Source organism: Nomascus leucogenys, chromosome 13 (genome assembly GCF_006542625.1).
Source record: "Nomascus leucogenys isolate Asia chromosome 13, Asia_NLE_v1, whole genome shotgun sequence".
In the NCBI taxonomy this organism is placed as follows: domain Eukaryota; kingdom Metazoa; phylum Chordata; class Mammalia; order Primates; family Hylobatidae; genus Nomascus; species Nomascus leucogenys.
Window position 1 is genome coordinate 5,027,251 of NC_044393.1, and position 9,815 is coordinate 5,037,065.

The window sequence follows — 9,815 nt, forward strand, 5'->3', positions numbered from 1 at the left end:
ATGAGAGAGGACGGATGGAGAATCGTGGCCATTTTTACAAACAATCTATCACATCATCCTTCCACATTTGTTGTGGAAATATTCAGGCACTACATACATGTGAATGGAGCCTCAACAGCCAATAAGCAATCTTAGCAGAGATGACGTGGAACCCTCAGAATTCTCAAACCTCTCCCTGCTCCCTCTGGAAAGGGCTCTTCCTCCTCAGGATGATGCAGGTGTGAGCTGTAGCACGGCTTCCGTCTATGCATGCTGGTCCGTCCACCTGAACCTCACAGATTGAGAATACCACGGGTCCCCAGGGGAAAAGAGAGATGCTGTCACCAGAAAAAGGGACACTGAGTGCTAGACATCCAAAAACAACAGATGACTCTGTAGTCCTCCCCCAGCCACCACTCACCGAGAAGCAAAAATCCACAGTGCATCAGCAGTCACTTTTTTAGCATGAGGAATGGAGTGATTTCTTCTCAGGTAAAATCTCTTCCAACTGTGAACCCCTGGAAAATTTCAGGATTTGATCAAAACTATTTTTAAAAACAAAACCTGGAACTTTCAGCTGTCCTGATCCTAGACCAGGAAAGCAGGAGCAGCTTTCCACTTTGCTGCAGGAGCCTGCTTCTTTCCTGAGGCTGGTGAAGGAGGCTGTGCTCCGCAATGGTGAAAGGTGGAGGGTCACGGCCCCTGTGGAATTACCACAGTGACAGCAAAAACCACAATGACCCTCAAATGTGTCCTAACCACATGCCAGGAGCTGCTCTCACTTAGCCAAAGCTCACTTCCTGTTAGCCAAGATCTTTCTGGTAGTGACAGAAACTCAACCCAGACTGGCTTGTTTGTTGTCAAGAGGAATTTAGGAACTTGAGGAAGTGAGGTCGGGCTTAAATAGGTTCGTTCAAACGTGGCCAGATCAGGATTTCAGTGATGTCAGCACCTACATCTCCCTTGGACCCTCTGATCAGCAGCAATATTGTTCCAAATACCACTTCATTCATCGGATGTCTTGGCCCCTCACAGAGACCCCAGCATCTACAATTTTACCCAGGATCGGGGCTCTTGGAAAACAAACTAGGGAATGGATGACTAAGAAATGTCTTGTGCATAACAGCTTCTTGGACAACATGACATTTCCACTTGGGAACTTGAAAACCATTCTATATGCACTTGGCTTCAGCAGGAAAAGACCCAAGAAGGACTGAGCCAGAGCCTGAGGTATCTCCTCCCTAGCATTCCCCTCAGAAGCAAGGAGAAGGTTAACCCACTTGTCAGAGGAGGATCCGTCTGCTCCTTTACTGATCTGCATCCTGTCACCCATCGTCCCTCTTTTTGCTCTCTGTGCATCAGCTAAGTAAGTTATTCGCCACCATTTGGCCTTCAAAGAGCAGAAGCACAAGTGTTTCAGAACAAGCCATGCAATCCACTATGAACGCTTCCATCTCTAGGTGCTGTGGCTCCCTCTAATCCCCCGGTGATTCATTCACTTTAAAATTCCCGCTTCCCTCCCACTTCTTGAAATGTAAAGAGCACCATGTCACCACGTAATCAATTCCCTAATCCCTAGTTTTAAAACTTATTTTTTAAAGGTAGTTGTTTTAAACAGAAGCAAAAAAGAATATCACAGTGTGAAGCCATGCCAGGCCATGGAGGGAAAAAGCAACAGATGGAGATGATGGATGAGACTTTCTGCATGCTTTTTTAAAATGAGTTTTTAAGGTAACTTGCAAAATGCATCCAGGGGCAGTGATGATTAATTTATGTATGTAATCTCACTCATGTGTGACAAACAGCAGTTAGAAATCACCCAAAATAACCCGTACACAGCTTCCCTTGTTATCCAAGACTTAATAAGAGAAATGCTTGTCTGATCTTTATTAGTGAAGCAGCTTTTTATGAAATATACTTCAGATCAGCAGCAAATTCAATGGCTGCAAAGTCAACAGGAAGCAACATGTCAAAATGGATTCATCGCCTGCACTTTTAGTGCTTTCAGATCAGTTTCTAATTCACCAATGTGCTGATTTTCCATGACAATGCTCCATGTTTGTCCACATTTAATATGAAGAAATTGAACCAATAAAAGAAAAGGAGGCTCGGGCACCTTGTAGGTCAGGGAGTGTGTTATTGGCTATTTCAGTAAATAATTGCTTTTAATCTAGTTTAAAGCTCTGTAGCCCCACGGGCTTCGTTGGCTTCTTCTTGTTTGTTCTGTGATAAAGGTACACTTCACATCTTATAATACATTTGTGAAATGTCCACATTTGGGAATTAAATCACGGTTGTAGCACAGTCAAGAATATTTACTTTCCAAGCTGAAGCTCCCCCAGGATGGGGACCTGCGTTGTCCCTGGCCACATCCCCAGCACTGTGTTTCCAACAGAGCAGGTTGCAGCCAGTAACTGCTGAATCAGTGAAATCTCCCCTAAAAGGCTCCTTTGGTGCTTTAATGAGGAGTCCTTGGATTGATAAATTTGTGTAATCCCGAATTCTCCACACTGAGCTTTCCTGAAATATCCCCAAGAGGGGGAAGCCATTTTCTCAGATCATGGGGAGAAAGCTAGGGTTGGGCTAGAAGACCAACCCTCAGCACATCAAAGAGGAGCGGCCATTTGGTTACCTTCTCCAGGTTTCTGAACACGTCATTCTCTCTATATGAATGTATTACATTCGGATAACTATTGAAACGTACCTCTTGTGGAGACAGGGCCAGGATCGTGGTAGGGTGGGTAGGAATCGCTCCACCTGCTCCTCTCAACAGCCACATCACAGGCATTTCTGTGTGTGCTGTTTTCTCATTTTACTCAATGTTCTCTCCACTGAATAGGGATCCAAAATCCCACACTTGGCAATGTAATGATTTTCAAAAAGCCTTTCCTCCAATTTTCCTTTCATCTATCGCTGCTATCTTCCCCAACAAAGAGAGCTGGCAATTCAGCCTCAAGAAGACGCAATGTCATTGTTCTCTAGTTGGAACAGGAAGCCTCTCGCCGGTCCCCCAGAGTTGCCATGAGGACACTCTCCATGCAGATTTCATCTGGACATCAACTCAGAAATTTTTATGCCACGTTGAGGCACAATATCCGCTGAGGATATTAAAGAAGAAAAAATAATCTCTTGATGGAACATAGAAATGAAACCTAAATGTGGCCCCGAGTGCTTACGGGCATTTATCAGCAGGTTCAAGGGTGACAGTGCCTCAGGTGCAGACGCTGTGTGATGCATTCAGAACCCTTAGCTTCATCTGAAGCTGCACACCTTAAATTCCCAGCCTTTCTTACAAAAAGTGAGGGGCAGGAACTTGGAGAGGGAAAGGGCTTTTGAGTATCTGTCCCAGTAACAAAAGATTTCGGCTCCCTTCAGGTAGCCACATCCCCTCCAAAAACAGCTCACAACAGATACTTCTGCAATACAGGAGTGGAAGTCATTCCATTTACAGACCTACAGAGTCAAGAAACAAGGGCCTCCTTGGAACATGAGAGCCAGTCCTTTGGTACAGACTCTCCAGGACATCTTGGCCGTTTATTAGGCAGAATTTGACACCTGCCACTCAGCAGGGTGGGCCTGGGAAGACCCCCACACACACACCCAGTCAGGGCAGCATCTGCTTCCACAGGGTGCCCAAGCCCACTTCCACTTCTCCTTCCCACAAGTAAATTAGCTTAAAAGATTGAAGGCACATTATCTCTACTCCTAACCACAAAGACTTGGGGTTTTATGGGTTGTCAAGGCAACAATAGCAGTTTTCTCTCTGACTCTTTAATCCCGAGATTTATGTTTCCATAGTTACAAGAAATCCCTGGTTCTTCAAGGTAACATAAACTGGTCTCCCAAAACTTTCAGGGATGAGATTGTGGTCACTGGCCAAAAACCACATACACAGGCATTGAAGACCCCTGTGCCTACCTGCTCACCATTACCCTGGAGCTGGGTTTCTGCACCCCTTCCTGTTCTTGAGGTCTCATTTGTAGTTAGGAGTGGTTCCTTTAGTTAGTTAGGCCACTCCAGGAATTTGCAGTTAGGAAGTTAGAATGGACCCAGGAACTAGAGCTCCCTCAAACCATCAGGCTGAATTTGTTAGAACCACTGCTGCCAAAGCCACCACAAAGAACTCTGCCAAGTCAAAGTCACCCCTGAGGGGCTGGACACAGCAAATGACACAGGGTCAGGGCCCTTGGAGAAATGGAACCATCTGGAGCCCCCAAGATGACATTCCTGGGACTTCCACTCCCAACCAGCCCCAAGCCCTGTAACATCAATTTCTAGAATCCAGGAATTCATTTTTTTCTCAGAATTAACTCACACAGACCTAACCTTCCAGACATTTGTACAACTGGGCTCACAGAATTTTGTTTAGGCCAATAGGTTAATACATCATTTCTCTACAACTTGTAAGGACTTGTTGGCCTTTCCTGAGATTTTACTAGGTCAGGAGCATTCTAGCAAATAGTTCAAGATTGTTGCTCTAGAGTAGTAGAAACAAAATCATGTGTATGTGTGTACATATGTATGTGTGTACATGAGTACATGTATGATATGTATGTGTGTACATGTATGTGAGTACGTGTGTGGCATGTATGTGTACCTGTGTGCACATGCATGTATGATGTGTATGTGTGAGAGTACACGTATGGTCTGTATGTGTACATGAGTACATGCATGGTGTGTGTTTACATGTGTGTGACAGTACATGTGTGGTGAGACTATGAGTACATGTATGGTGTGTATGTGTACGTGTGTGAGAGTACATGTGTGGTGAGTGTGTGCACGTGTGTGAGTACATGTATGTTGTGTATGTGTACATGTGTATGAAAGTACATATGTGGTGAGACTGTGTGTACCTGTATGAGAGTACATGTATGGTGTGTATGTGTATGTGAGAGTACATGCATGAAGACTGTGTACATGTGTGAGTACATGCATGGTGAGACTATATGTGTGAGAGTACATGCATGTGTGTATACGTGTACATATGTGAGAATACATGCATGGTGTGTGTACATGTGTGTGAGAGTACATGTGTGGTATGTGTACGTGTGTACGAGTACATGCATGGTGTCTACGTGTACGTGAATACATGGAGTGACGGGTGAGAGGGAGTTGACCCTAATGCATGAGTAATACTGACAGACAAAAAAGGAGTGGCCAAGCTGAGAACCCCAGACAGCAGCGCAGTAATGGGGGCTCACGGCCCAGTTCTGAAGCTCTTCCTTGTCATCAATGACATCAACATCCTGAAAAACAGCTGTGGCCTCCCTTTGGGATGAGAAGAAGGCACTGAGCAGGTGCTGAAGGGAACACGAAGGCAGGGACCCCATCTCTGTGAGTTTTCTAGGTCTGCCATAACAAAGTTCCACAAACTGGGCAGCTGAAACAGTAGAAACGCATCATCTCATAGGCCTCCAGACCAAGGCCTCCAAAATCAAGGCATTGGCAGGGTCAGTTCCTTCTGAGGACTGTGAGGGGAGGATTCATTCCAAGCCTCCCTCCGTGGCTTATGGACAGCCGCCTTCCTGTTCACATGGCATTTTCCCTGTATACCTAACTGGGTCCAAATTTCCCCCCTTACATGGATGGACACCAGTCATATGGATCAGAGCCCACCCTACTCCAGGATAATCTTAACTTAGCACATGTGCAGTGGTCTCATTTCCAAATAAGGGCACATTCTAAGGTACTGGGGGTTAGGGCTTGAACATATGAAGTTATGAGACACAATGCAACCTGCAACACCAACCCTGACATTTTAGAGGAAGAGATGACACCTACTATTCATTGTCCTTGACAACAACCACTATCCCATGTCCATTTGCAGAGAAACAACCAAGGCTAAAGAATATCTCTAACATCACACAAGCAATAAGCAGCTGACTCAGGCATCAAACCCAGGACTGCTGGATTTGAAAGTCCTGACATCAGGGCACAAAAAGCCAGCTGACGGTACCAGGCTATACTGGATACATACTAGAGTGACACAAGGACCAGGATCTTCCTGGAACTTCATAGCAGGGAGATTCTTTCTGAGGAGGGCAGTCAGGGAACGCCCTTCATTTCAGGGAGGTGTTGAGATCTGGGCCAAGTCTTAGAGCAAAGTAAACCAAACATTTTTGTGCATCAAAACCTGCAATCAAGGAACTATAAAAATGAGCCACAAATTGTCTAATTATAAAACACTATTTTAGTTTATTTTATCTCAATAATAAAATAATAAAATTTAACAATAAAACCTATTATGCAAATGATCATACATACACCAAAGTTGAGAAAACAATAGAACAAATCCCCATGTACCTACCACCCAGCTTCAGTGATTGTTTTAATATTTTGCCACCTCATTTATCTACCCACTCTTTTCTGGATTGTTTTATAGCAAATCCCAGACAGTGTATTATTATGAGTTTTTAGCACATTGAAATATCCTTTTATTGCAATTCAAATTTTTGAAAACCAGAAAATCAAATTAATTATTATGCTCTAGCCAAAATACCTAACACTACCTAATGTTTTCTTTTTTTTTTTTTTTTTTGAGACAGGGTCTTACTCTGTCACCCAGGCCTCCTGAGCTCAAGTGTTCTTACTGCCTCAGCCCCCTGAGTACCTGGAACTACAGGCAAGCACCACCATGCTCAGTTAATTTTTTTAATATTTTGTAGAAGCGGGGTCTTGCTGGTTGCCCAGGCTGGTCTCGAACTCTGGCTTCCAGCAATCCTTCTTCCTCAGCCTCCCAAAGTGCTGAGATTACAGGCATAAGCCACTGTCCCAATGTTTTCTTTACAATCTTTCAAGTTACTTTACTTCAAATTCTTGATGTTGAATTTCATCTCACTGACTTCAGGCTTTTAAAACACATGGAATACTTGAGACCAGTGGATGGTTCTTTGAATCAAATCAAAAAGTAGAGCTAAAGTATACTGAAGTTATTCAAATACATTCGAACTACACCGATCCCTTATAAATTACTGGCATCAAGGTAGGAAGGAAAAGATACAAGAAGTAAAATGTATCACTCATCATAGGTCATCAAAATTATTGGTACACAGTTTATCCTAACATGCAGCAGCTTTCTTTACCTGCTCCATAAAATTACCAGCAAGAAAGAAAAGTACAAGAATAAAGTTCACAGCTGAATTAGCTTGGTGTCATAATTCCCTATTCCAGTATTCTCAGAAGGATTCCATCTATGATACATGCAGAAACTGCAGCCACATTTGAATGGTTCAATCTTGATTCATTCTGAATTCCCTTAAGCCCAGCACTTTCTCATTCTTAAAAGGTAGGTTATTACAGCCAAAAAGCAATTTTGATAACAAATCTACCTTTTGTATATTTGATCATATGTGTTAAGCAAGACAATATAAATCTCCAATTACAAAATCAGTAAGAAAGGGAATTGTTCCTGCATGTGTGGGATGAACATGAAGATATGGAAGATATGAACATGAACAGTCTGGCTGGGGGCTTTGAAGCAGTAAGTATTGGAAACCAGTAGATTGTAAAGTGTCCAAGAGACCCAGAGCCCAACTCAAAGGCCTAGTCCGCCCGCAGCCACTGTCTTTCCCAAGACAAAGTCCAAAAAAGCTAATTAATACCTAGCCCCAGCCTTGTGTCACACAAGAACAAATCTCTCCCTGGGCGCTGTGCAGGCCAGGCCAAAAGAGCAAGGGTGACTCAGGACACTCCATTTATTGACCTCCGAATCTAACAAAATTAAGATCTCTGCACAGTATTTTAAGAGGACCTTGACTCTGTTCCCACTGCTATGTTCACTGAAGTCAGCTCACTTGTGTTTCTGTAGCCTCTGTATGTGTAGCCTCTGCATCTGTTTCCTGAGAAGCTAAGAGGACTTCAGATGCCCGTTTCCTTCATAGTCTCACAGCATTTGTGAACATCATAGGATGCACAGGGAAGAACCCAGCAAGACCCACTAGCTTTTCCACAGGCTTAGAGAGGCGGGCCCCACAGCCAATCCAATGATGGATCCAGTCCAGTTTGAGGACAGCAAGTTTTTCTCTATGACTGTTGGGCAATGGATCACAGGCGCCCAGCTGCTCTACAAAATGGCCATCCCTGGGACACTTGTGAGCAGCCACAATGCGGTAGAAGGGCTGGTTGGTGCAGCCACCCAGGGCAAGGCAGATGGTTAAGTGGCCCCCGTGATAGGCCTTGCAGAAGAGAATAGTGAGGTGGACCATGGTGTGGCCGGTGCGCAGCTCCTTGGAGCATCCTGCTACCTGCACGGACAACCTCTACAGCCTTGGCGGGGCAGAGGACTGACACAGAAGGCAGCTGCAGGTGGACACTAGGCTGCACTGCCCAGCCATCCAAGCCCGAAAGCCTCAACCAGATAGTGTATTATTTTAATCATCATTACTGTTAGATTACATCTCTATCAATTGAAGATACTTTTTACATAACCACAATGCTGCTATCACACCTAACAAAATTAGCAAGAATATCATCTAACATCCAGGAAAAGAAACATTTTCTAATTGTCTCAAAAGTTTCTTTTCATAGTTAATTTCCTCGAATCAAGATACAGACATGGTCCACATATTGCAGTTGATTGACTATGTCTCTTACATTTTTTTTTTTAATCTAGAGAACTCTCCTTCCCCACCTTAGGTCATTTCTCCTGTAGAAAGTTTCACACTCTGAATTTAGCTGGTTGCTTCCTTGCAGTGCCATTTCACTTGTTCTCCTATTCCCCATATTTCTGAAGACTGGTAGTAAGCACTAGAGAGATTCAAGCTAGATTCAAATTCAAGTTTTTTTAAGAATATAGGTGGTGCTGCATACTCACTATCGTATCCCATCAAGAGGTGCATAATGTTGGAATACCTCACTTCTAATGATGCTAAGATTGATCAGTGGGTTTAAGTGCTGTTAGCCTGGTTCATCCCCCTTAGATCTCCCCCATTCTCCCCATTGGCTTTGTAGCTAATGGTTTTAGCAGCATCAAGGATTGTTGCCTAGATGTGTTATTTCATTAGGGATAGCAAAATAGTGATAATTCTACTATTGCTTCTTCTTCTTCTTGTTTCTTGAAACAGGGTCTCACTCTGTTTCACTCCAGCCAGGCTGGTCTCACTGCAAACCAGGCCAAAGTGCAGTGGTGCAATCACAGCCCACTGCAGCCTCGACCTCCTGGCCTCAGGTGATCCTCCCACATCAGCCTCCTGAGTAGCTGGGACTACAGGTGCATGCCACACACCCAGCTCCTTTTTGTATTTTTTGTAGAGACAGGGTTTTGCCATATTGCCCAGAGTGGTCTAGAACTCCTGGACTCAAGTGATCAGCTCACCTTAGCCTCCCAAAGTGCTGGGATTACAGCTGTGAGCCACCACACCCAGCCTCCTTCATTTATTTTACAAAGAACTTTCCCTCATCACCTTTTTACCACGAAATACAGTTGGCACGATAAGGCAGTGTAAATGCTTATTTCTTTGCTTATAAATTTTCAGAATAAGTTAGTGCCTTATCGATGTTCAGGAGCAACCAAAAAGTTGTTTTCTCAGTATCACTTTGGCAATAATTGATTTGCTTCAATCAAACTGCAATCATTATTCTTTTTTATTGTTCAGGTTGACCCCTCTTTGCCAGTGGAAGCCCATGGTGTTAGCTCCTACCTCCTTTTGACATGATCCCATTAATCTTTTATAGCTTTCTTGCTTTCTGGCAGAACAAAAATTCACATGTCCAACTTGCATAGGTCCTGCTCCAGACCTGGAACTGGCTATTTCTCTAAGGAACTCTGGTTCATTTTGTGGAAAATGATATTTAGAGACCATAATCTGGACATGTGATTGCTAAACACTACTGGGTTA

At 43.8% G+C, this 9,815-nt stretch overlaps 1 pseudogene; it reads right to left on the bottom strand.

Annotated features, from left to right (window-relative positions):
• Window positions 1-2,262: 2,262 nt before the first annotated feature.
• On the bottom strand, window positions 2,263-8,183 carry LOC115837987 (annotated as a pseudogene).
• Window positions 8,184-9,815: the final 1,632 nt, after the last annotated feature.